The sequence below is a fragment of the Macaca nemestrina genome, chromosome 12 (assembly GCF_043159975.1).
Source record: "Macaca nemestrina isolate mMacNem1 chromosome 12, mMacNem.hap1, whole genome shotgun sequence".
Lineage (NCBI taxonomy): Eukaryota > Metazoa > Chordata > Mammalia > Primates > Cercopithecidae > Macaca > Macaca nemestrina.
This window is the reverse complement of record NC_092136.1, coordinates 124,886,074-124,913,614: the sequence shown is the minus strand read 5'-3', so window position 1 is coordinate 124,913,614 and position 27,541 is coordinate 124,886,074. Positions and strand designations below refer to the sequence as shown.

General features: G+C 46.5%; 1 protein-coding gene across 19 annotated transcripts in view; it reads right to left on the bottom strand.

Moving 5' to 3' along the window:
- LOC105476270 (PBX/knotted 1 homeobox 2) overlaps window positions 1-27,541 on the bottom strand; it is a 330,030-nt gene that overhangs the window by 88,847 nt on the left and 213,642 nt on the right. For all 19 annotated transcript variants that reach the window (XM_071076013.1, XM_071076011.1, XM_071076010.1 and 16 more), the window contains one exon: window positions 11,432-11,539. The gene's annotated coding sequence lies outside the window, so the exon portion shown is untranslated. The remainder of the gene's footprint in view (window positions 1-11,431; window positions 11,540-27,541) is intronic.

Genomic DNA, 27,541 nt, shown 5'->3' with positions numbered 1-27,541 from the left:
GAGGCGGGAGGGAGGCCACAGCTGCTGCCTTGGGGTGGTCTGAGCCAGCTCCCGCCCCCAGCCTGCGGCCCCCTTGGAACCTTCTCACCTAGAGAGGGGATTCTGCCCTTTTTTTTTTTTTTTTCCTCTCCAGCCCTCTTCATCTCTAGCCAAACAACAAGAGTGGGAGAGGTGGGGAGGCCCAGGGAAAGGAGAGAGCTTGAGGCCTTTTATTCAATTATTTCCTTTTTTTCCAACATGCAAGCACCTCCAGGGATCGGGACAGTGGAGAGCCCTCCAGCTCCTCCACGGTGGTGGCTGGGGTGGAGTGTTGGGGCACCTGGGAGCCCTGGCCCGCCCCTCCCCCAGAGCCACTATCATGTACTCTCTGGTCTGCACATACACACAGAGAAACATATCTAAAAATGAACCTGGGGACTGAAGTCCCCCTTGACAAACCTGATTCCCAGGTTTATTATTATTTGTCAAGAGCTGACAGCAGCCGCTGCTCAGGAACCGAGCTGAGAAAACAACACAGGCCGGGCCCCTGAGGCCCACAACTCAACAGAGACAGACAAACAGCTCCAGCGCTGGGATCCCAGGTGGAAGAGCACAGAGCCACCTCCCGAGGCCCTCCTGGGCTCCCTCCCTTTCATAAGTCTCTCCTCTCTGAGGCAGTCAGGAGGGCCCTGACACTCCCTGGGAATGGCGGGGTGGGGGAGGAAAGCAGGCGTGGGGACCATGTAAGGTGTGGGCAGGGTGGCCGGAGTGGGGGGCTGCTGGGGGAAGGAGGGCATGGAGGCGAGGGATGCTGAAGCCTATGCATTCCACCCCTGGTGCAACCTCCGATTCTCCTGGAGCCAGAGGAGCTAAGAGGGGCGGCCAGGCCGCTTTTCTCTCTGAGGACTGCACCATATCCTCTGGCTAGATGACACCTTGTTCCAATTTGTAAAACTTGCCTTTAGGGAAAAAAAAAGTCAAGAGTCAGGGTTGTGGAAGCAAGTGGCTTTGTGCATTCAACTGATCATTGAAAATCCACTCATTCCTGAGACTCCCGTACCCAGCCAGCGTGTGTCCTTCCTGTGCCTTCGTGGTGGCCCAGGCAGAGCTCACAAGAAACAAGAGCTCTAAATAGAGCCCACGGCAACCGGCTCGGCCAGAGGAGGAAAGGCTGCCCAGCCAGGCTGCTGCACCCTTGGTCCTCGCCACCCCCTTGGAAGGAGGGTGGGTACACTGGCTCTGTGCTCCTGAGCTGCGGAAAGCCCGCCCTGGGGAAGGGAAGATGACAGCCATGATGCGAGAGAAAGTGGCACGGCCACCCAGACTCACATCCCAGCAGACACTCCCTCCATTGCCCAACCTAAGATGCTCTCGTGCCTCTTGCTGTGTTTCTCGTCCACCAGCAAGGTGGGTTCTGTATTTCACAGCCGTGCCTTCCCTTCATCGACACTTGGCTCCAAAGCCTACTGTTCCATGAAGACTTCCTTTCCTTTCCACTCCAGGACTACACGTGGGAAATCATGGCAGGAATGATCATCATGCGTGTTTCTGTGTTACGGAAAATCTGCTCCTCACCCGCATGTCCCATCTTGCCCACTGGCCCCTGTTCCCCCAGCAGACAAGATCATGGCTCTGCCTTGCATGTTCACTGGGGGAAAAGGGGCAGCCTATGCAATATGACTCCACGAAGTCTACCTCCTTATGGAGCTTCAATATATATACGTGGTTATAGTTTAATTTCTTTGGCTTAACCCTTTTCTTTTTCTTTCCTTTTTTTTGAGACGGAATCTTGCTCTGTCGCCAAGCTGGGGTGCAGTGGCGCGATCTCAGCTCACTGCAACCTCTGCCTCCCAGGTTCAAGTGATTCTCCTGCCCCAGCCTCCTGAATAGCTGGGACTACAGGCGTGCACCACCACACCCAGCTAATTTTTGTATTTTTAGTAGAGACAGGGTTTCACCATGTTGGCCAGGATGGTCTCGGTCTCTTGATGTGATCCACTTGCCTCGGCCTCCCCAAGTGCTGGGATTACAGACATTAGTCACTGTGCCTGGCAGGCTTACTTTTTTTTTTTTTTTTTTGAGATGGAGTCTTGTACTATTGCCCAGGCTGGAGTGCAGTGGCATGATCTTGGCTCACTGCAACCTCTGCCTCCTGTGTTCAAGCGATTCTCCTGCCTCAGCCTCCCAAGTAGCTGGGACTACAGGCACCCACCACCACGACGGGCTAATTTTTGTATTTTTAGTAGAGGTGGGGTTTCACCATATTGGCCAGGCTGGTCTCGAACTCCTGACCTTGTGATCCGCCCACCTCAGCCTCCCAAAGTGCTGGTATTACAGGCATGAGCCACCGGGCCTGACCTGGCTTGCTCTTAAAATGTAAAACAAGCCAATCCAAGAAGCATAACCCTTTAAGTCCCAGCAGCCATTTACACAGCAGTGAGAATAAGTTTGTTAGTTCCTGCAGCCAATTAGGATATGAGTGAGACAATAATATAGAATTAATAACAACTGCCACTTATTGAGCCCTCCCTGTGCCCCAGGCATGACACTAACAGCAGATACGGATCACCTGGTCTCTTTTTCTTAACAACCAGATGGTGTTGGCATTACGGTTGTTCCCATTCGTGGGTGAGCAAACTGGGGCTTTGAGAAAGTTTCCAGATGTTACACACAGTCTGATCCCAGAGTCTGCAGGGTTAACTGGAAGTCTCAGGGTGAGGGCAGGAAATAGCAGGGAAGGACTGAGACTCCTAGAAACTGGCGAAGTCAGAAAAGGTGAGGCTGACTGTAAAACCAAGCTGCCAGTTTAGAGTTGGGCCCCCGAATACTGGCTATCCTTCGACTTTCCTAGGCCCTGACTTTCCAAGCATCATGCTATACTGACACCACTAAACGTCTTCTGTGTTGCCGAGCCTGGGCTTTTGTACATCAGTTAATGGACACACACTCTGTGCCTTCCCACGGTGGGGAAGTTCTTCCCGTCAGTCCTGCCATCCTGCTCCAGCAGTATGTGTACACATTTTGTTAAATATTTCATTGCGTTTCGCTCTTATTATTTTATAAAAATGAGCGGGAGATGGGAAAATGGAAGTGCTGATCCCAGCAATAAGAAGTAGGGATCTCGTAAACATGATACGACTGAGACAAAGATGGAAAACGTTAAGCGAGCTGAAAGCGGCAAATCTTGAGTCTTCATCGTGGACTCATTGGACTGTGTGTTCAATTAGGAGGAGAAGGAACAAAATTAAAGAACATGAAATGATGGAAATATATGGCTGAAGACTGCATCTCAAAGGCGATGTATAATTGGAATCTGATCATGTGTCGTGACTGTCTGGGAGCAGAGCTCCGGGAACGCACGGGGTGTGTTCGAAAGCCAGGCTGCCTGTGCCTCACCCTGCTCTTGGCGGCTCTGGGGCCAGGGCTCTGAATCACATTGACTGGGATTCCGTCAGTGTCTCTGTCTTGTCATACTGGACTGAGGGGCCCTGCTGGGGCCCAGGAGGAGTGAAGTGGAGTAGAAGGGGGCATGCAGTCAGCCTGCTCTCTGTGACGGTCTCTACTTGGCCTTTCCCCACACACCCTTGGCTTTCCAGGGACCACCCACAGCTGTAAAGAAGTCCCTGTTCTGGAATGAAATCTGTCCATGACGCACAGGCTAAGAGGCAGCTGGCTGTATCTTGGGTTAGCGTGTCCAGTGGAGCAGTATTCGTTTTTTCAAGTCAGGGCACCCCAGCATCAGGGGGCATCCCCTCTCTTGTCATATCTTCCTGAGTCCAAGATTTATCATTGTGCCACAGAAGTCCCCCTTCCTGTTCACTTCAGAGTCTTCTGCTCTCAGCCCAGAGAGATTCCAGGCAGCAGTCTGAATGGGCAGCCGGTGAGCCAGCAGCAGCGTTATTACCCACATCCTCTGAGACAGGCAGCTATTAAACAGAAGTGCAAGGATGGAGCTGTGTTCTACCTCCCACTGGCTCAGGCTGTTCTCTGCCAGGGCCTGTCCCCTTCAACCTCCAGCCTTGGAAAGGGGCTGTGGTTCTCTGGCTCCTAACAGGGAAAACTTTAGTCATGTGCTGGCCCTTTCCACTGCCCTCAGACACACAGGAGGAGTGTTTCGTATTAGCATCGGAGTCTTTGAGTACTAGAAATGGGTCTGAAAACTATAACTCACAGTGAAGCTGAATTCCGACTTTTGCAATGCAACCCATTTCCTATCATTATGGTCTGGGTGGAAAGGAAGAGTCCGGCCTTTGGCACAGAATCTTCGTAGTCTCGATGTTCAAGATCATGCCTTCGCTTTGCCCTCTTCTTTCTCCAGTGAGATGGACACCATCTCTCATGCTAGGGCAAGGACCAGGGGGTGGAAGAAGAGGAGGAGAAGAAGGCAATTTTGCACAATGGACTCTGGCCCTCGGGGACCAATTAGGATGCTTAGAACAGTGACTAATCCTCTGGGATCTGAGCATTTGTTAGTCTGGCTCTTCCAGGGTCAAGCCTGTCCAGGGAAAAGGAAGAAAGCGTCTGTACTTCCAGATCAGGAGTTCTGTCCAGAGCAGGTTGATCTGAGCAGGCAGGGTGCTGCATGTGAGATGTCTGCTCCCAGAGCCAGGCTCTGGGATGGGAAGGAGAAGTAAACGGGGCTGCTCCTCTAAGATGACTCCCCAAGGGCACAAGTTTGCCTGGGGCTGGGGACGATCCCTGCTGTCTGCAGCCCCCTCGGAGCTTTCTTCCCTGTTTAGGGCCTGGCTGTCTCAGGTGAGAGCCTTTGCTTTGTGGCACTGGAAGAGCCGTCTGCCGCCTCTTTGTCCTGCAGTTCATAAACGTGAGAAAAAGAGCTCACTTACTGAGGCACTTCCACGGTCAGGGATGATTGCCCTAGCAGAAGCTGTGTGCGCGTGAGCTGGAGAAGTGTGGGGAGTAGGGGAGATGGGCAGAGGGAGACAGGGAGGTGAAGAAGCCCATTTCAGAATGATGGGGAAGGTCAGGCAGAGAGTTCCCCAAGGGGGACAGAGAGCGGATGCTGGGGAGATGGAGGGTCCAAAGGAGCTGTCCACAGTGAGAAGCTGGCTGCTGCGGCTGCCCTGAAACCCAGCCTCAGCCTTTTCTTCACTCCTCAGGAAATGAACACTTCTTCTCCAGTTCCAGAAGCAGTGGGAACTCCAGGCATTAGAGCAGATTGTCAGATGACCAACAGAGCTGGAAGGGTCCTAAGTCATCATGAGGTCTGACTTCTTCCCCAGACAAATAAGGAAAATTGCCCGAGTCCATACAGCAAGTTGGAGACAGGGCCCTAATTAGAACCCAGGTCCCAAGTAGCAAATCCAGGCCTCATTTATTGAGCACCTATTCTGTGTTGGGCACTGTGCAGGACAATGGACATCCCAGAAGGAGAAAATAGAGACGACAAAGGAAAAGATATGAAAATGTAGCAAAATGGAGATTTCCCTGTGCTGAAACAGACAGGTGACTTCAGACTGAAAAGATTCCAGCACTAAGAAAGGAGAACACAAAGCAAACCTCAAGCCCCAACACATGGTGGTGAAATAGGAACTTTAATGCGAAAAGAAGAGAGAACCACACATTCCCATGGATCCTCATTGCACGATCAGAAACAAGGAGACGGTGCAGCCATGTCAGCAAGTTCTAGGAGAAAAAGGTTTTGAACCTGGGATTCTGAGCGCAGTACAATTATCAGTCAAGTGTGAAGACAAATGCCAGTGTTGGACATGTGAGAACTCAGAGTTTATTTCCCACTCACTGATATAAAAAATAACTGGAGGTTGTAGCCCAGCAAACGAAGAAATCTGAAGAGGTGGAGAACACCGAACAAGAAAGAGCAGCTGCTCAGGGCACCAGTCATGGCACCACAGGGCTCAGAAGGTTCTTCCACAGCAGCCACAGGCCACTCACACTGCTTAGTTCTGCAGTTGAATGACATTGCCATGCCCACAGTGGTTTTAATGCTTTTAAACAGATTTCCATCTTATAATCACCTATAGAATACAGAGGTAAACTATAGCAATGTAACAGAGTATAAATCTTCTAAATCTTACCAAGGTAAAAATCATAGATAATTTATTATTATGCAAAATATAATACATAGTACTATATATAGTATGTTATATACAGTATGAAAGTATATGGCATACTATAGATCGTATATATTATACAATATATAATTATATATAGTACGTAGCATACATATGTATTATAGTACATAGCACATAATATACTACATATGATTATATATGCTAATATATAATATTCCATATTATATAATGTATATTATAATATACTATTTATATGTGATTTTAAAATACTGCATATATTATATAGTATACCATATAATATAGTGTATAGTATTATATATTATATATCATGTAGTATACAGTATTATGTATGATATATGCTATATACTATATTATATAGAGAATAAGTACAGAGTATTGTATATTATTTAGTATTATATATAATATGTAGTGCTACACAGTATAATACATAATCTCTATAGTATATATAATGCTATATGGTATGTGTTATTTAGTATATTACTATTATTTTACATTATTAAGATTTAGATTTATACTTATTAATATATAGTATATGTTATATGTGGTGTATATATGTTATATAGCATATTCAATGCTATGAACTAAAAATAGATAATATCAAATGTAATTTGATAAAAACTTATCGAACTAATACAAATTGGAGGGGGAGGATGTGTGCTAATTTCCTCAACTTTCATAGCAGACAGTTAATGAATAAATAGATAAACAGAGAAAAAAAGGACTTAAGCATAGTATCTGATATAATAAGTGTTCAGCCATCAAATAACTAAAGGCGGAAGCTGTTGTGGTTGACTTTGGATCATGAGCCTTGTGGGGAGAGGTGAGGGTAGGAAGGGAGAGTTTTCATTTGGTATCTTTTACGCTGTTTGCTTTTTCCTCACACATACTTCTAATTTAAAAAATAACTACAATAAATAAATAATTATACATCTATGTAACAGAAAACTATGCAGCAGTTAAAAGTAATGGAGTAGATCTATTTGTTTTGACCCAGAAAGCTATCAATCATATAACCTATGTTTAAAAAGCAAGTTTTTAGAACAATACTTAAAACATAACATTTAACTGTGTTACAATAAGCAGCAAAACTGATAAGATGTTGTCCCTACCTTCAAGGAGATTTCTGACCATGCACCCACTTCTGTGTCCTCTGCCCTGGGCCCTCTGGCCTGCTTGGGACCTCTTCCCTTTGTAAGATGCATGCCTCTTATTTGCTTGCTTGTTTGTTTTTTAGGGACAAGGGTCTCCCTCTGTCACCCAGGTTGGAGTACAATGGAGCAATCATAGCTCACTGCAGCCTCAACCTACTGGCCTCAAGCAATCCTCCCTCCTCAGCCTCCTGAGTAGCTGGGACTACAGGTGTGCATCATCATGCCTGGCTAATTTTTTAAAATTAATACCTCTTTTTGCAGTGGCTAAAAACTATTTTGTACATATTTCAAGTAATAACTCTAAGTTCTTGACTATAAGTGCTCAGTCCAAAGTCTGGCCTGAATGAAGCTGCATAAGAGACGAACAGCTTTCTACACAAATATCTGGTGGAGGGAAGCAGAGAGGGGAGTGAGAATCCAAGGACTGCAGGATGTCAGGCCTGAAAGACTCCTCAGAGAGCCTGTAGTCCTCCTCCCTCGTTCACAGAGAAGGAACACTTGTGGGGCCCAGAGAGGGGCAGTGGCCAATAAAAGGTCATGCGGTTGAATTATGATGTCCAGAAAAGACAGAACTGGGCTTTGTGAACAGCCAGCATCAGGAAACAGTAGACAAGTTGAAGGCTGACCTGGGGGCCTGAAACCATGGCCTGCAGAGAATCCTACAGGAGGTTCAGAGGGGGCCCATTCAGGAGCTGCTCAGGATGCAGATGGCTTGACTTTGAGGGGAGGCCTGGACAAATCAGACCACATCGCCCTTCCCTAGCGTCCATGGTAATGGGAAAGAAGTTTTAATATAAGTAGAAGGGGGCGCTTTGGGGCTGATGGGGAGGGGCTTGCACAGGAACTGGCATTTTCTGAGCATTTCTGATGCACCAGACATTGTGTGAGGTGCCTTCTTGTGCATTCTCTCATTTAATCTGCACAGAAGCCCCATGAGGTAAATATGATGACCACAATTACAGAAAGACAATGATGGTAAGAAAACTTAAGTGCCTGGGCGCAGTGGCTCATGCCTGTAATCACAGCACTTTGGGAGGCCAAGGCAGGCAGATTACTTGGACTCAGGAGTTACAGACCGGGCTGGAGAACATGGCAAAACACCATCTCTATTAAAAAAAAAAAAAAAAAATCAGTCCAGCGTGGAGGTGTGCACACCTGTTGCCCCAGCTACTCAGGAGGCTGAGGCAGGAGGATCACTTGAGCCTGGGAGTGGAGGTTGCAGTGAGCCGAGACTGTGCCACGGCACTCCAGCCTGGGTGACAGAGTGAGACCCTGTCTCAAAAAAAAAAAAAAAAAAAAGAAAAAAGAAAAGAAAAAGAAAAGAAAACTTAAGTTACATAACTTGCCCCAAATCTCACAGCCAGCAAATGGCAGAGCTAGAATTGGAGTCTAGGTTGGTCTGGTTCCAAAGCCTAAGTTTCCTCAAGGAACCAGAGGGCTCCAATAACTCTGTGTTCACCAACTGAGAAAAGGAGAAATGTCTCTCCTAAATGGGGATACAACAAATGCTGTTCCCTTCCTGAACCCTGAGTATGGAATCGGCTCCTTCACCCAGTCCATGCCTATCCAGGTACACTGGCTGGCTCTTGAGAACTAGGGTTTATGTTTGCCCAGCAGGACTTTGAAAATCCCCACCTCAGAGGATATCAGCATCTGGGACTCCCTTTCCCCCCAGCAGAGTTCCCACAGTGCCAGGCTCGGAAGAAGATGGGCTAGGACCTAGCGTGAGTGCAGGGAGGAGAAGGAGCTGGAGTCCAGGACTCTTGATTTCCAAGTTTTCAGTCCCGAATCTGTCCTGTACCAACCTCAAAGGCATACGACCTGCTCTTGCCACCCCTCAGACACCTGCCCCCAACCTATGTCTCCCTAGGCACCTCTGCCGCCACTGAGCCCTGACTCTGGGAGAAGCAGGCAGGCCCAGGAGAGTATATATGTCAGTTAGGGTTTGTCGTTTACACGTGGAGATCATTAACGAGACTTATTTTTAAATTGTAATTGCAAAATGTAAATGCTCCCCAAACTGATGTGTAATTGCTACCCCCTCCACCCCAGCCCTTCCCCTCTGGTGCCAGCTTTGCAAGGAGAGAATTAGAAAATAAAAAGGGGGTGGATTATGTAAGCAAAACGATTTTAAAAAAAGAGAGCGAGAGAGCTAAGAATTTAAGTGAGACAGCTGGCAGCTTCTCTGATTGCCACACTTCCAGCATTAGCTGCAAAAATTGTCCTTGCCAGTTGCACCCATCCAAGCAATAGTGTCAACTGTATTTAGTCCCTAGAACAGACCATACTGTCACTCACTTGGCAAGACAGTTCAGTGGTTTGTGTGTGTGTGTGTGTGTGTGTGTGTGTGTCGGGAGTGAGAGGGCGAAGGTCAGGGGTGATATTTGAGATTGCCTCTACCCCATCTGTGGAAGCCTTCCATTCCACAGGAAGACATAATTCACAGCAGGATTAGCAGTCCATCAACCCTGTTACCCATATTCTACCCTGCAGGTGATGGCAAGAACACCTCCATTCTCCATTCTCCCAGGCTCAGACTGTCTTCTTTGGACTCCAGCATCCGCAGCCTCAGCCTGCAGAGAAACAGGACTCTACAGGAGGGTTCAGCAGGAAGAACCTCAGTTCTATTCTCAGTCCCAGAGAAAGCCACTGAACTTGGGCATCAACACACTTCATACAGATTCACCAGGTGTAGAACCCTTGTCCCTTTTTGTACCTTCTTCCCATCTTCTTCAAGCCCTGTCCACAGCTGCCGTCTACAGTGAACTCCTCGTGACATCACTCTGCACATAGACTCCAAATGTTGAAAAGGCTCAACTTGCCCCCGAAACGGGCGTCGCTCAATCCACACTCAGCAAAGTCTTGACCCGCTTAGATACCCTCCCCTCGGCTTCCATGGCGAGGAGCCACAGCTCTCCCATGCCGCGCACCCCTCGTTGACCTAGAACACAGAGCTCCCCAGACAGGAAGAAGCACAAGCATTGCTGCCAGTCTGTCCTCAGACATGTGGTCCTCTGAATAGACTAGCTGCCTGGGGAGCTGGGCAAAGGGACATTCATCTTTGCGGTTAACTCTCCCTTGTTCCCTCTCTCCAGGGAAACTAGCTTTGTGAGGAATTTAGCAATGATTTCTGCCACCGAAATGGAGTCTGATGTAAGGTCATGGTGGCCCTAAGACATCAGGGAAATTTACAAAATCCTGGGCAAGGTCCTTTGGAGTTGGGGCCCAATCTCACCATAGCACATCCAGCACATCCAGCCTTTATCATGGCATACTGGAAAGAGGAAAGGGTTGTTTTGGATAACTGCATTTCTAAATCTTTGCCTATATTGATACTTACATCTGTGAGATCATGAAGTTACTTAAGGGGATTAAAAAAAAAAAACCCTATCTGGCCAGGCACGGTGGCTCACGCCTGTAATCCCAGCACTTTGGGAGGCCAAGGAGGGTAGATCACGAGGTCAGGAGATCGAGACCATCCTGGCTAACACGGTGAAACCCCGTCTCTACTAAAAGTACAAAAAATTAGCTGGTGTGGTGGCAGGTGCCTGTAATCTCAGCTACTCGGGAGGCTGAGGCAGGAGAATGGCATGAACCCAGGAAGCAGAGCTTGCAGTGAGCCGAGATAAAAAAACAAACAAACAAACAAACAAAAACAACAAAAAACCCTATCTGATAAGAGGATTAAATGAGATTCTTTATTCAAAATGCTTTATACATTCAAAAGAACTGTTTGCCTGAGTTCATCAGAAACACCTGGAATGCAGTTTCCATTCAAAAACACTTGGGGTGCAGGTTCCTGAGTCCTAATCCTGACTCAAAGCATCAGAAGCTCTGGCTTTAGGGTCCTGGAACTGCATTTTTAAGGACCCCCCTTCCCCACCACCAGGTCATTCATGGGTGATAATGTTTGCTCCGGAGGGTGGTACAAATGTGATCATCATCATGACACTAAGCAAGGCCCCACCTATTGGTATCAACAGCCATTTATTGTTCACAGAATACGTAGATGAAAAGAGACAGGAATAAGGCTCCTCCTCAAGGAGCTAAGGAGGTGACATAAAGACCTGAGAATAATCATACCATGACTGGCTTTCAAGGTTGTTCATGTTAAGTGTCAGCTCATGTTCTGAGCTGGTTCTAGAGGTCTTCAGAAGGAAAGATAACCTTTCCTTGTTACATAAAGATAACATGTAACTATATGTTAAAGGACAGAAGAGCATTTCTTACTGTTCAGGTGATCCCAGGGGTCTCTGAGATGGTCCTCAGGAGAGTCACTCCCCTCTTTCTACTTCCAGCTGGGCCAGAATTTCTTCCTGTCTGCTAGAGCCAAAGCACCTGCAAAAAAGCGTAGAGCAGCTCTCAGCAGGGAAGGCAAGAATTGCAGGGGTGGTCAGAGAAGAGGGGCTCCCAGGCTCTGCTCTCCCCTTTCCAGGCCTCTGCAGGATGTCCTCTATTCTGTAACTTCCCTTGCAGCCGTTTCTCCTGTATTTTCCATTCAACTCTCTCTCAATGTGGTTACTGAGGCCCACGGAGTCACTGTAGCCAAGCCCTGGTCTCTGTTGAACACGCCCTATTGTTGCCCATCTGGCTTCCTGTCACCAGGAGTGCCTGCGGCCCTCTCCCCCAAGTGCGGGCAGGTGCCTGTGAGTGATTTCTGTGGTGCTGGGAAGACCACAGCTGACATCTTGTATTAAGGCTGTGGTGAAACTCAGAGGAAGGGGGGACAGTGGTAGAGTTGTCAGGTGTGTGGATGCAAATGATAGCAGGCTTCGGCTGGGATCTGGAGAGACACTGGGGGTAAGGGTGGGTGGGGAGGTGTCCAGGGCAGAAGGGAGGAAGAGTCGGAGGGGAATGGACCCAAAGCAGCACTTAGCACTAAAGGACAACCTGTGACCTCAAGGTGGCTTTGGCTGCACAACTTATTTTTATTTTTCTATTAAAGCGAATTAATTTTGTTTGTCAATATTTGAAATGGACCACGATGTTGGTGAATGGAGGCTGGGTGGTCAGCACTTCCATAAGGTCTGACTGGACACTTCTCAAACAGTCCCATCAATTTCTCCTTGTGGATGAGTTGCTAATTGGACTTCAGTGAGGCTGTGCTTGGAGTCAGGATGGCGGGGTCAGGGGAGGGGGCTGCTCTGAGGCCTGGCTGCACTTTCAGAGCAGCATCGGGAGAACCGCTGGCCAGGAAGGCCAGCCCTATACCAGAGGTAAATGCATCTTTAACATTAACAGTTCCTTCCTAGTTAACACCATCTTACTCTCCCTGTAAAAACACATTTGCACCTCAGTAAAGAATGTAATTAACTGGTGACATGACAACAAGAGGAGCGAAACAGTGGCCCAGGCCGGGAGCTGCAAGGGGTGGTGGTGGTGGGGTGGTGGAAATTTAGATATTTGCCTGAACAAGACTTTCTCATCCTCCCTTCTGGTGTATATGTGTGTGTGTGTGTGTGTGTGTGTGTGTGTGTGTGTGTGCGCGCGCGCGCGCGCGTGCATGTGTGTGTGTCTGTGTGTCTGTGTGTGTGCGTGTGCATGTGCGCGTGCGTGCGTGTGTGCGCGCGCGCTGTGTGTGTGTCTGTGTGTGTGTGTGTGTGTGTGTGTGTGTGTGTGCACGCGCACCCACGCACTGCTGGGAGGTGAGGGTGGCAGAGAGAGAGCATCCGGGATCCTGAAGGAGGTTTGAATTCCTGATGGCAGGAGAGAGGAAGTCGAGGGTGCCGGGAGGTGGGATGAGCTGAAGGAAGCAAGGATAAGCAGGGTGGTTTGTGAATTTCCATTAACAAAAGCTCTCTGGATTAAAACAAAAACCTCTCCCTTTCTTGCACCCCAGGCTCCTCCCAAGAGCAAATAAGGGACACCAGCCATTGCCTGCCCTGGGCAGCCCCTGGGAAGAGCCCAAGAGATCAGGACCAGCTCACAGGCATCATCGTGGTCCAGTTACTCCTAGCTTGTTCCCTGCACCAGGCTTCTCCTCCATGTGACCTTGTCTGTGAACTTTGTGACCGACTCCCAGTTCTGTGGCCACCCCAGCAGCAAACCTGGGCAATATGCCTGATTCCTCCCTCCTCCAAGCCTCATCTCCTTTTCACTCCTCCATCACTATCCCACTTCTCATCCTCTTGCAGGCAGGCCTGAAGATATCTTCCCTCCTTTCCATCCCCAGCGGCACAAGCTACAAAGGACCCCTCTCCCGGCCATGCTCCTCCTCTCCACCATCGGCCCCACAGAGCACCCTGCACTGCTGCTTCCAGGCAGAGCAACCGGGATAGGTGACTTCATTCATGCTCTTCAAGGTCTCGTCCATGCCAGGCACTGCCGACACAGCGTGAGTGCCTCACACCTGTAAATGGGCTTACAGTTGTGGCACCACCCCCGCCAGAAGTACAATGACTTCCAGCTCAGAGAAGGCCTTCAACACACGTCTGCTCATTGTCTAGATTCCTGCTCAGAGAAGGCCTTCAACACACGTCTGCCCATTGTCTAGAAAGCAGCTGGTCCCGACTGCCTTTCTAGACCCATCTTCCACCCTGCACCAGTGGCTCTCTACTCTCCAACCACTCACAACACCTGCCATTCTCCAAACCTGTCCACAACTTCCCACTCCCCTCAATGCCCGATTCTGTATTTCTATCTGATCAGATATTTCTACCGGAATCATTCTTCATTGTTCACGCAAACATTCTGGCTGCTGCCTCCACAACCAGAAGCAATTTTTCCTCCTCTGTGCTTCCAAATAACATGTTGATTGTCATTCTCTAAAAGCTCTAGTCACATCCTGTCTCATGCTATGGTTATCTTAGATATCTTTCATCTCCTTCCAAACTATAAGCTTCTCATGGGCAGAAGTCCTATCTTAAATCTGTAAAATTTTTTCAGTTCACAAAGTACTTTCACATGTAATATCTTCTTTAACTCTTAAAGCAAAACCTGTAAAAATAGGTATTTTAATATGACGATTGTGTTACCTTTAAAAAATAGCAAATACTTCTTGTAAAAAATAGATAAATAAGAGGAACAATGTTAAGTTAGTAGCAATCCTACAATACAAATATAAGCTACAGTTAATATTTGGAATAAAATGCTTCTTTTTTAAAAGCAGTATCATATTTTCATACTGTTCACTAAATAGCCTTTTATATTTAACAACATATCATAAACACCTTTTCATGTAGGAGGAAAATATATTATAATTTTAATGATTATGGCATTCCATTTATGGGTATACTATAATTACTCAGACAAATTCTTCACATTTGTTGTTTAGATTATTTCCAGTTTTTGCTATTATAAACATGTAATGACTATTCTTGCAGCGGACTCTTACTCCAGACTTGATAATTTTCTTAGGATACGTTTCTGGATGTGGAATTGCCAAGTCCAAAGGTGTGTTCATCTTAAGGGATTTTTACAAATTACTTGCAGGAAGGTCACACCCATTTACGTCCGTCAGCAGCATATGAGAGGCGCCTTTCCCCTGCCAGGTAGTTGCTCTGATTTTGTAGACGTGGAAAACGAGGCTTAGGAGAGTCAAGCACAGGGCTTGCCTAAGAAAACAGCCAGCAAGTGGTGTATCTTCTGACTCCAGACATTTTGTTCTCCCAAGCTCTCTGCTTCTCTTTGCCCTTCTGTTTCTTACCAATCCAAAGAGAGTGCTTGCAGTAGTAAGTGCTAAATTAATGTTGCACTCACCGAAGGAGAGGCAGAGGTGGCTGTGCCCTGAGTGGCAGGGTGGGACAATCCTGGGAGCTTTGCTAACATCAGCCTTTTCCAGGTGTCTGAGGCTGACTTGGCAAATGACAGATCTGTTCTTCGGTAGCTTTTTACTACTCCCTCCTGCCCTTTTCTGGGAAGGTACAAATTGCTTCAATTTAGTCCCCATATATTAAGAATCTACCTTGTGCTGGTGCCTGGGCATCAAAGACAAAACACACACACTATCTGTCTCTGTCTCTCTTTCTCACTCACTCACTCTCTCTCTTTCTCTCTCTCTCCCCTGCTCTCTCCCTGTCTTCTAGGTGCTTACAGTCTAGTGGGCAAAACAGAAGGTAAAGAAATAATTGTCACCTACAATGTGTGTGTGATGCTGCTTCTGACTGTCAGCCTCCGGATCCCACAATGGCCGGAGCAGGGCTCAGGGCCAGGGTCAGGGTTGGGGAGGGGAGGAAGCCCTGCCTGACTCCAACCTCTGTCTCCTTCATTGTGTCCCTACTGGTGCTGGGGGTCCAGGGCTCCCTCTGACATCCTGCTGTAGCCATGTGTTCCTTGTCTTTCTGCTCTAGCTGAGCCTCTGCTGTCGCCATCCCAAGACGACCCAGAGGAGCTAGAACTCCTCAGAGAGGAATCACTGCAATATTAGGGAAAGAAGCTGACCCTGCTCTCCTCTCAGGGATTGATAAAACACATTTGAGAGAGGAAGGGCTATCCAAGGTGACACCAGCACGCCCCCATGCAGGGCACCGCTTCAGGGCTACAATATACTTGGAATTCTCCTTCCCAGAACTGATAACTGCCAAGTTCTACTTGTTTCCCAACAGCCTACAGAAAGCTACAAGGCATAAATACAGTCTGTAATCTCCTTCCTGTCACTGCCAGCGATTCCGCAAAGCACAAGGGGGACCACTCACATGACAGAGAGCCAGGCTGGCAGGGAGGAGGAGACCCCTGATGGCCGCAGCCATCCTCCCAGCCTCCAACCCACCACTTGCCCTCCACACTCAAGCTGTGTGCCCCTTTCTAGATTGCAGGCAGAGGGACCCAACACTCCCCTTTTTGTCACCATGCAGAGCTCTTCCTCTGCGAAAGCTAAGAAGCAGCACAGCAGGCAGGGCCAAGCCGCAGATGCAGACAGGAAGTCAGAGAGAAATGGACGGATGGGAAGACACGGGGCTGTGTGACCCAGTGGCCCAGATGGTTTGGGGGACAAGAAAGGAAGCAAGAGCTTCAGATTGAAGATAAAGTTCCTCTGTCCTCACGACCTCCCCACCTCCAGCACTGTGGCTCCCACAGGCCTCTCTCTGCCTATCTAAGTTCATTCTACTGGACCCCTCTACAGACATGAGCTGGCTTCTCCACAGATCACCTTTGCTTGTTTTGCCAACTTGTGCTTAGGCTTTTTGCAGATGAGTTGGATAGGTGAAGACTGAGCCTCTGGAATCTGTGCAGAGACCCAAACCAAAGCTTGTTCCCTGTCCACTCTGGGAAGGTTACCCCACTCTGGTGTCTATCTCAGGAGCATAAAATGCCAAGGTTCTTGCCCCAGTTGGCCCAAGAGCCTAAAAAAGAATCTCTTCTCACTCTGGAGCCCACCGAGGGCCACTTCTTCCATGAGTGCAGCGATGAAAGTGTGGTTTGCCTACACGGACACCCCAGCAATCCCTAATAGCTGATGTTTGTGAATCCTCAGGCTTCACCTCCCTGCTGGCGGGGGTGAGCCATGGAGGCGTGGCAGCCAGGACCAGCTTTGCCACATGTTTGCTCTGTGATGTTGGATGAAATATGCCACCAGTTTGAATTCTGTTTCCTCCTCATCATTACTGGTTTTCATCATTGCCATCGATAAACAAGGGGCTGGGCCTGACAGTGTGACATTCTCTGGTCTCATTCTCTGGCGATGCTTGACCAGCTGTTAAACTCAATTGTCATCCCAGGGAAAGCCTCAAATTTCACCAAAGCAATGAGGCTGATCTCAAAGAGACCAGATGCCAATCCTTTAGAAAGAGGGGCTCTTTGGAAGCCAAAATAATTCATTGACTTATTTATAATGTTTCTCCTCTACTCAAAAGCTTATAATGGCTTGCCAGGGCCTAAAAGACAAAATTGAGATTTCTTAGCTTCCATTCTTCCCCTTCATTATCAGCCTGATCCTACCAATATTACCTAACCCCCCACTACTTTCAAATCTGAACCTTTTCTCCAGCCAGGCCAGGCTGCCACTGCTTCATGGCCAAGCACACCCCCTGTGTGAGCTCCCTGGCCCTCCTGGCCCACCTGCCATGCTTCCCTTTCCTCCTTTGTCCAGGTCCCTTCCAACCTGCAAAGACCAGCTCAAGTCCTGCCTTTCTGCAGCCGAATGAACTCAGCCTCGGCAAGTTGCCCCTCACCCTATTACCGACCCTTGATCTTACTTAATTTCGTGAGCCCCTGCTTTGTGCATGAATTTTAATCTCCTCAATGTCATCATAAGCTTTGGATTGTGAGACTTTCATGTTTCTCTTATTCCTTCCATACGTACCTAGGTTAGTACTGTGCCCATGGAGATCATGGAAAGTATTGTTCCTGTCACATGAAGAAGAGTCACTACTAGAAAATATTAAATCAGATCAATGCTGAACCAGTTCAGTTGATGGTTTGCTTATTTAGTTATTATTATTAATTACCAAAGGTATCACAGTTCTCTATATTTCAACGTGTTCTTGAATTGAGAGCTGTTGACTAAACTATGTATTATTTTGCATGCTTCCTGCACTAATAATAAGTGAATGTGGGAGAGAGAATACAATGGGCGGAAAGGTGAAGTCAGACAACCTTGAATTCCAATCCTAGGTTCCCGTCTTCCAAGCTGTATAAGTCACGGTTTTCCTACTTCTGTAAAATGGTTACAATAATACCCAACTCACAGGATTTGATGGTATTACATTAGACATGTGATATGCTTAGCAGATAGCAAAGGGCTTGGCAATGACGTAGACTAAACCTTTCATAAATGATGACTATTGTCATTAGTGACAACGATAGCAATAATAACTTGTTTAGATCATCTAGCAGAATCCTACTCATCCTCTGAGACTCAGCTCTGTTAGATTTTCTCTCAGGGCCACTGAGCCCCATACAGAGCGTCTGTCATTCCTTCCTTTCTGCTCCCCTAATACCTGGGACCATATCTCCAAGACAAAGTCCAAAGTCCTTAGCCATGAACTCCAGGCTGTGTCACTGAATTATCTGTTCCTAGGTGTGTCCCTCCCACTAAGCTCTGAGTTTCCAGAGGGCAGGGATTCTGTATTCCTCACCGTGCACTTCCAGTCCTGGCCTAGCATCAGGCTCAACGTGCATCTATTAAATGAGGGAAAGAATAGATAAGCAGGAATGACAGATGCAGTCAAGAGACCTGGGCAGCGTTTGGCCAGTCAGAAATTTTCTTTCTGGAGAAAGGGGCCTGGGGGAGAGACTGGTAATTAGGAATGCATCATGGAAAGCAAATGTCTGCTTTAACTCAGCTAAGACCAGCCCACTTGAAAGGGACTTTAGAAAAAGCCTTTCACTTGCCCAGCAGGATATTTCTTATTTCTTTTGGGGAACCTTCAGCCCCATCGGAAGACTTTGACATTGAACACCTCTGCAAGGCCCTGCCTGTCTCTACTTTCCTTACCAAACTCAGCTCAGCCTCCTTCTCTCAATCTTCCCCTCCCATCCCTTTCCCCAGTGGTCAGACCCTCAGCCTCGGAGTCCCTGCTCTCTCCCTGAGCCAGCCTGCTTGATGACTCTGGCTTCCAAGGCAGGTTCCCCAGCACCAATGGCTCTCTCCAGAAGCAGGTGAAGGTCAGTGCATCTTGGTACAATCTGTTTGTTTTTGCCTCTGCCACCAGATAGAGCGAGCTACATTTTCCTCCTTCCCATCTCCATGGCCACATCTCAGCTCAGCAATTCCCTCCTGATCCATCTCCCTGGGGGCTGCTGCATCCTCCACAGGCTGCACAAGGACCGTTCCAGCAGCTTAAAGCATCCTATGCACAGTTCTCTTCACCCTTAACCAGCCACATTGTGATCATCTGGGTACCACTCTGCCACCCTACTCAATTATATAATCCTAATTGGAATCTCAAGCCTATAGAACTCCCCAGAGCCTAAGATGTATTTTGTACATATAAGGTGTTCAGCGTATTTGCTGGATAAAGGAGTAAATACATGTATATATTCAGCAGAGGGCATGTGGAGTGTATAACACACCACATGCTGATCTCCTTTACGAAGAACTATATTATCCAATTTATTACTGAGGCCTTGCAGCAACTTTGGAAAGTAGTTATTATTAGTCCTATTTTTAAAAAGGGAAAACTGAGGTTAGAAAAGTTAAGTGACTGGCCCAAAGACACAAAACTGGTTAAGGGGTGAAGAGAAAGGGTGGAGTCGAAAGGTGCTGTTGTGGCCTCGTCAGAACAGCTCCTGGGCACCTGCCCACCTGCCTATCTAGTCTGGAAAAGCTGTAAAGAGGCTGAGCTGCTTCTGTTCTGCCTCTCTTGGGAAATAAACAAGAATTCTTCTTCTTCTCATCATTTGGTGAGTCGGTGACATTTCATTTGACAAAGAATCTAGGAAAAGCCTCTCTTGGGACTAGTTTTGGGACCAGGCTCTGATAATATTGCTTTATTGAAAAAGGATGCGAGGAACTGAGCTCCGGATGGCCTTTTACGTGGAGTAATTTATGCAGGAAATGAGAAATATATTTTTTTAAAGAAACACACATTGCTCTACATAGTCACAAAGACAGCAGTGACAACACACACACACACACACACACACATTCCCAGAAATGCTGTCACAGACACACAAAGGCACAGATTCCAGTTCAGGGTCATGCCACACACAGTAAGCAGCCAGAAGATTCCAAGTCAGATGGATACAGAGCCTTAGGCTCACACCCACTTGCCAAACAGTGGGAAGGCTCTCTCTGACTTTCCTTTCCATGCCTCCCGGGGGAAATTGTGATTTTCCCCACACATGTAAATTTTCGTTATTAAGGAATGCAGAGGAAGCATGACATTGAAGAAATTAATCTCTCTGTGCCTCCCTGCCCTTCTCAGGGCTCTATTTCCTCCCACGATGACCACACCACATATGGAGATGGTGTCAATCCGATGACCTGCACCTTGGGGCCCAGTTCCCACTCAGGGAAGATTTACACCTTGTGCCTTGCAGACGTTTCAGTCATAACCAGCTCCTGGAGGACAGCAAAGGAAGGCAACAAGGAAGGGAAATGAAATGTCTGTAAAATTCTCATTCAGATACTGCTGAGAAATGAATTTCAGAAGTGGAAGGGATGGTAAAAAGGATTTTATTTAAAATGCCTTTCTCCCTAGGCTGTTTGTGAAGAGTTGGGATTTGAAAGGATATCTGAAAGTTAGGACTTACCTTCCAGCCATGGTGATTTTGACCTGGGCTCAAAGCAGAGCCCAGGATCCCTGTTCTTACAAAATTGGCACCAAGAAACTCACAGATGCTGCAAATGCACCAGGAGCCAAGACACCTGGCTTCCATCCATAACTGTCCTGCATCAGCATGTCACTGCTCTGGGCCTCAGTTTTTCCATCTGCAAAGTGAGGTTAGGACCAGATGATCCCTTCCACCATGGTCTGCATCAGGGGACTCCTTGCTCTGCCTTGGTCCAGTGTTAATAAGACTTTACATACTGCTGTTATCTGCAAGATGATATGTACAACCCAAAGCATGCCCAATCCCATCCATTAACTTTTTGTTTATGCTTCACTGTAACTTTGTGAGGTTGGTAGTGCTGGTATCAATATACCGATTTTACAGACAGAATAAGCAAAACTGAGACTTAACTGTCTCAGGTAAGGTCACAAAAATAATTAATATTGAAATCTCAAGTTGATCTATTGGGATATTCCATGGAAAGTTGATCTGCACACTCTGGGGGATCTGGGGGACACAGGGGGTATAGCGGATGACTAACTGCTCCCCCTTCCAGCTCTGCAGCCAAGCATCTGTCACAGTGATTCAGCAGTGAGGGTGCCATCATCCATGGGGGGTTCTGGGTGTGATGCTGCCCAGGAGCCACCGGGCTCATCAGGATTAAACCCCTATGACAGCAGCGGCATCTTGGGCGGGGTGGGGAAGGTGGTCATCAATGGGCTTCACTCCATGGAAAATGCAGAGGACAGGACCTTGTGACTGTATCTGCATAAGAGAGGACAAGGCCCCTCAGCACTCTCATAATGATGAAGAGGACAGAGAGTGGAGGGGGCTGTAGAACAAAAGGGGAGAGTCTAGAGGGATGGCTACCAGCACTTGCATATGCCTCCCAAAGCTAGGCCTTTTTCCGCACGGCTGCACTGCTGTTCCCCATTTTTCTCCAGTACCCTCTAAACTCTGAAAATAAACCCTAGGACCTCAGATCACCCATTCCTATGCTCAAAAACATATATATATATATATATATATATATATATTTAAATAAGACACATCTTTAGTGCAGGTATTTGAGACCTTTCGTGACGTGGCCCCTACCTAACTTCCAGCCTATGACCGTCCTTCAAGGACGCTAGGTCAGGGGCTGGCGAACCACACCCTATGGTCTGAATGTGCCTCTACAAAATTCGTATCGAAACCTGATCCCCATTGTGGTGCTATTAAGAGATGGGGCCTTTTGGAAAGTGATTAATTTATGAGAGCTCTGCCCTCATCAATGGGATTAGTGCCCTTATAAAAAAGACTTGAGTGAGCTCCTTTTGCCCAGCCCCTGTGTGAGGATACGCAGAAGGTCCCGTCTATGAGAAAGGAGCCGTCACTAAACACTGAATCTGCTGATGCCTTGATCTTAGAGTTCCAATCTCCAGAACTGTGAGAAATAAATTCCAGTGTTATAGACATTACCCAGTCTAAGGTATTTTGTGATAGCAGCCCAAAAGGACTAAGACATAAACTCACAAGCCAAATACTGAGGCTGCCTGTATTTGTAATTAAAGTTTTATTGGAACACAGCCACACCCATTTGTTTACTATTGTCTATGGCTGCTTCCCGCTGTGATGACAGCGTTGAACATGGTCAGCCCTCCATATCTGTGGGTTTCACATCCACGGATTCAACCAACTGCAGATAGAAAATATTCGGGAAAAAATTTAATCTGTACTGAACATGTACAGACTTTTTTTCTTGTCATTATTCCCTAAACAATACAGTAGGACAACTATTTACATAGCATTTACATTGTATTAGGTATTATAAGTAATCTAGAGATTTAAAGTATACAGGAGTATGTGCGTAGGTTATATGCAAATACTACACCATTTTATATAAGGGACTTGAGCATCTGTGAATTTTGGTATCCGTGGGTGGTCTTGAAATCAGTTCCCCACAGATACCGAGGGATGATTGCAGTTGCAACACAAGACCTGAAATATTTACTGTTCGAAATTTTACAGAAAAAGTTTGCTGATCTCTGCTCTGGGTTATAGTTAAACTATACTCACCCTTTCCTATACAGATTCCACTTTTAGATACCTCCAGGCCTTTGCTTGTTCCAAGACTGGGATGACCTCTTTCCATACTCTAATAGTTGAAATACAGCTCATTCCTCAAGGACTCAGCTCAAATATTATTTACTCTGTGATGCCTCCTGAATTGCTACAAAGAATTGCTCATAGCTCTTTACAGCCATGGCACATTGTTAGGATGACCCCACAATATATCATTCAAACTGGAGTAATTTTGAGAGTGAAAGAGAGCACAGTGACTAATTACACAGCAACTGCAGGTTGCAACTGAGACCATGCCAGGCAAAGCAGGTTGTGTGGTTGCCGGCACGGAGTGCTTCTGTCATCCTGCCTCCTAAGGGTTAACTGTTTACATATCCAGCTCCCTCCAGGAGACAGCATGCTTAAGGGCAAGGGCAGTGTGGGGATTTTTTTGACCCTCAGAGCATCTTTACACAGAGAATGTGATCAATTCATATTTGTGGAGATAAAAGAAAGAAGGCTCTGGTCCTAAGCTAGACACAAGCAGTTTCTTTAAGAGTAGCAAGCTGGAATAACAGAGGACAGAGGAGCCATTTGCTAAATGGAGAGGAGGTGCTTACAGCCAATGGAGGTTGCAGGCTTGTGTGTGTTTCATGGAGCCTGTATGCCTAGCTCCACAGGGCGTTTCAGTACCTGGAACACCAGGTACTCACCCTTCTGCTTCTCTGGCTCCCCTGCAACCCACCCTTCTGTTCCTCCAAGCCCAGCCCATTCATCCTCTCAGCTCCTGCTTTCCCTCCTGACATCTGGTCTCACAGATCCTGGGGTGTATCTCTTGTTCTACAGGGTACCATGTACATCTCAGTCCTGGGTCTATAATGATCAAAGTGGTCGTAACCTCCTGAATCTCTGCTGTGTTAGAAAAGGAGGGGTGCTAATTCAAGGGCTATAGCTTATTTCTGTGGATTCCTAGATTCCCACTTGAGACTGAATACTGGGTAACCAGAATTTAAATATGCGTCTCCTTTCATAAAGCACCGGAACATTCCATAGACTTCTTCTCACTAAAATGGGAGACAGGAAACAGCAAGGGATATGATGACCCATTTAACATTCTTGACACGCTCCATCTGTTTTCCTTTAAACAGCAGGAAAGATCTTTTTGAAGGTGCAAATATTCTACTACATGGTTATACCTCCCTTGTTTCAAGAACGGTATGGCTTTCCCATTCTTGAGATCAAAGTCAAAAGCCTTACCATGGTCTAGAAGATCAGTCTGGCCCTTCCCACCTTTCCAGCCTCATCTAGCTTGCTGTTTGGCCTCCATCCACCCAGGCCTTTGTTCCCTCAAACAAGCCATGCTTCTTCCCACCACAGGGCCTTTGCACAAGCTAACCACATTCCTGGAAGGTACTCTTTCTTCATTCACTTTTAACTAGTAATAGCCTGCTTTGCTTTCACATCTCAACTCAAGAATCACTTCCTCAGGGGAGCTACAGAGACCTCTCAGGTAAGGCTCCTTTGTTATATGCATTTCTTAATTCAGTTTGAGAATTTAATTAATGTTGTAATTATATTTGTGATTATTTGAGTAACGTCTGTTTTCTCCATTAGTTTGTAAACTCCATGTGGACAAGGGTCCAGACTTGTTTTGCTCATCTTGAAACCCTAGCACCTGGTAGCACTTAAAAATATTACAGACACATCTCATTTTATTGCACTTCACTTTGGTGTGCTTTGCAGATATTGCATTTTTTACAAATTGAAGGTTCATGGCAACACCGCATTGAGCAAGTTTATCAGCACCATTTTTCCAACAACAGGTACTCACTTCATGTCTCTGTGTCACGTTTTGGTAATTCTCACCATATTTCAGACTTTTTCATTATTATATATGTTATGGTGATCTGTGATGAGTGATCTTTCATGTTATTATTGTAATTATTTTGGGGTGCCATAAAATGTACCCCTATAAGATGGTGAACTTAATAAATGTCGTGTGTTAGACACAACAATATTAAAATAAGGGCAATTAATAACGCTACTGTGACCTCTAAATGTCCTAGTGAAAGAAGGAGTCCCATGTTTCTCACTTTAAATCAAAAGTTAGAAATGATTAAGCTTAGTGAGGGAGGCATATCAAAAACTGAGTAGTCTGTTTTCACATTGCTATAAAGAAATACCTGAGACTGGGTAATTTATGAACAAAAGAAGTTTAACCGACTCACAGTTCAGCATGGCTGGGGGAGCCTCAGGAAACTTACAATCATGGTGGAAGGGGAAGGGGAAGCAAGCCACGTCTTACATAGCAGCAAGAGAAAGGGGTGAGGGGAACCGCCAGACATTTATAAACCATCAGATCTCATGAGAACTCACTCACTATCACAAGAACAGCATGGGGGAAGCCCACCCATGATCCAATCACCTCCCACCAGGTCCCTCCCTCAACAGGCAGGGATTACAATTTGAAATGAGATTTGGGTAGGGACACAGAGCTGAACCATATCATTGAGATAGGGCAAAAGTTAGGCCTTTGTGTCAAACAGCCAAGTTGTGAATTCAAAGGAAAATTTCTTGAGAGAAATTTAAAGTGCTACTCCAGTGAACACATGATAGAGAAGTTAGTGAGACAGCCTGATTGCTGACATGGAAAAAGTTTGAGTGGTCTGGATAGAAGATCAAACCAAACACAACATTCTCTAAAGCCAAAGCCTAATCCAGAGCAATACCATAATTCTCTTCAATTCTATGAAGGCTGAGAGAGGTGAGAAAGCTGCAGAAGAAAAGTTGGGGCATGGCACAGTGGCTCACATCTGTAATCCCAGCACTTTTGGAGGCTGAGGCGGGTGCATCACCTGAGGTCAGGAGTTCAAGACCAACCTGGGCAACATGGTAAAACCTCGTCTCTACCAAAAATGCAGGGAAAAAAAAAAAAAAGTAGCCAGGCATGATGGCAGGTGCCTGTAATCCCAGCTACTCAGGAGGCTGAGGCAGGAGAATCACTTGAACCCAGGAGCCAGAGGTTGCAGTGAGCCGAGATTGAACCATTGCATTCCAGCCTGGGTGACAGAGCAAGACTCTGTCTCCAAGAAAATAAAAAAAGAAAAATTGGAAGCTAGCAGAGGTTGGTTCATGAGGTTTAGAGAAAGAAACTATCTCAATAACATTAAAGTGCAAGGTGAAGCAGCAAGTGCTGAAGTATTATAGAAGCTGCATCAAGTTATCCAGAAGACCTAGCTAAGATCATTGATTAAGGCTACAGTAAACAACAGATTTTTCAATGTAGACAAAATAGCCTTATGTTGAAAGAAGATGCCATCCAGAACTTTCACAGCTAGAAAGGAGAAGTCAATGTCTGGCTTCAAATTCACAAAAAAACAGGTTGACTTTTTTGTTATTGGCTAATGCAGCTGGTGACTTTAAGTTGAAACCAGGGCTCATTTACCATTCCAAAAGTCCTAGGACCCTTAAGAATGATGCTAAATCTGCTCTGCCTGCACTCTACAAGTGGAACAACAAAGCCTGGGTGACAGCTCATCTGTTTACAGCATGGTTTACTGAATATTTTAAGCCCAGCGTTGAGACCTACTGCTCAGAAACAAAGATTCCTTTCAAAACGTTACTGGTCATTGACAATGCACGTGGTTACCCAATAGCTCTGATGGAGATGTACAAGGAGATTAATGTAGTTTTCGTGCTTGCTAACACAACTTCCATTCTGCAGCCCATAGATCAAGGAGCACTTTTGACTTTCATGTCTTATTGTTTAAGAAGTACATTTTGTTAACGCTCTTGCTGCCATAGACATCAATTCCTCTGATGGATCTGAGAAGAAAATTAAAAATTTTCACCATTCTAGATGCCATTAAGAGCATTCATGATTCATGGGAGGAGGTCACAATTAGCATTAACAGGGATTTAGAAGAAGTTGATTTCAACCCTCGTAGATGACTTTGAGGGGTTCAAGATTTCAGTGGGGGGAACAGCTGCAGATGTGGTGGAAATAACAAGAGAACTAGAATGAGAAGTGGAGCCTGAAGACGTGACTGAACTGCTGCAATCTCATGGTCAAACTTGAATGGAGGAGAAATTGCTTCTTATGGATGAACGAAGAATGCAGTTTCCTGAGATGGAATCTCCTCCTGGAGAGGATGCTGTGTGCATTGTTGAAATGACAACAAGGGATTTAGAATATCACATACACTAAGTTGATGAAGCAGCAGCAAAGTTAGAGAGAATTGACTTCAATTTTGAAAAAAGTTCTACTGTGGATAAAATGCTATCAAACAACATCACATACTACAGATAAATCTTTTATGAGAGGGCGAGTCTGTCGATACAACAAACTTCATTGTTGTCTTATTTTAAGAAGTTGCTGCAGCCACCCCAACCTTCAGAACCACCATCCTAATCAGCCAGCAGCCATCAACACTGAGGCAAAACCCTCCAGCAGCAAAAAAATTATGACTCGCTGAAAGCCGAGTTCATCGTTAAGTATTTTTTAAGCAACAAAGTATTTTTAAATTAAGGTACGTATGTTGTTTTTTAAGGCATAATGCTATTCCACACTTAATAGACTACAGTATAGTGTAAACATAACTTTTATATGCCCTGGGAAACCAACAGATTCATGTGACTTGCTTTATTTTCATATTGTCTTTATTGTGGTGGTCTGGAATCCAACCTGTGATGTCTCCCAGGTGTGCCTGTGATGGAATGATCACCCTCAGGAACCGAGTCAAAGACTGGGAAGGCTACCTCTGAGCATTTCTCGATGCAGTAAGTGAAGGTAATTCCAGATGAAGCTAGGGATTAAACTCCCCTTTCTTCTTACCCTGCACTTTCAGCTTCTTTTCCATGCAAAGCTGTCTTTAGGGGCCCAGGACATAGAAAGCCATATGAGGGAGTTCACACAGGCCCCGGCACTGGATGGGGGTTCTCAGGCCAAGACAGGCAACAGATGCAGAGATGTCCATATTAGGGCAGGCGGATGGATGACCACTAAATAGGGGTGAGCCAGTACCAACTGGCTGGAAATGAGGGGTTCACAATGGGTCTCACTTCCCCCACGCTTCTTTCCCACACCGTCGTGGGCTCCATGAGAACCCAAAGGAGCCTTTAGCACTCCCCGGGGTCCATCCT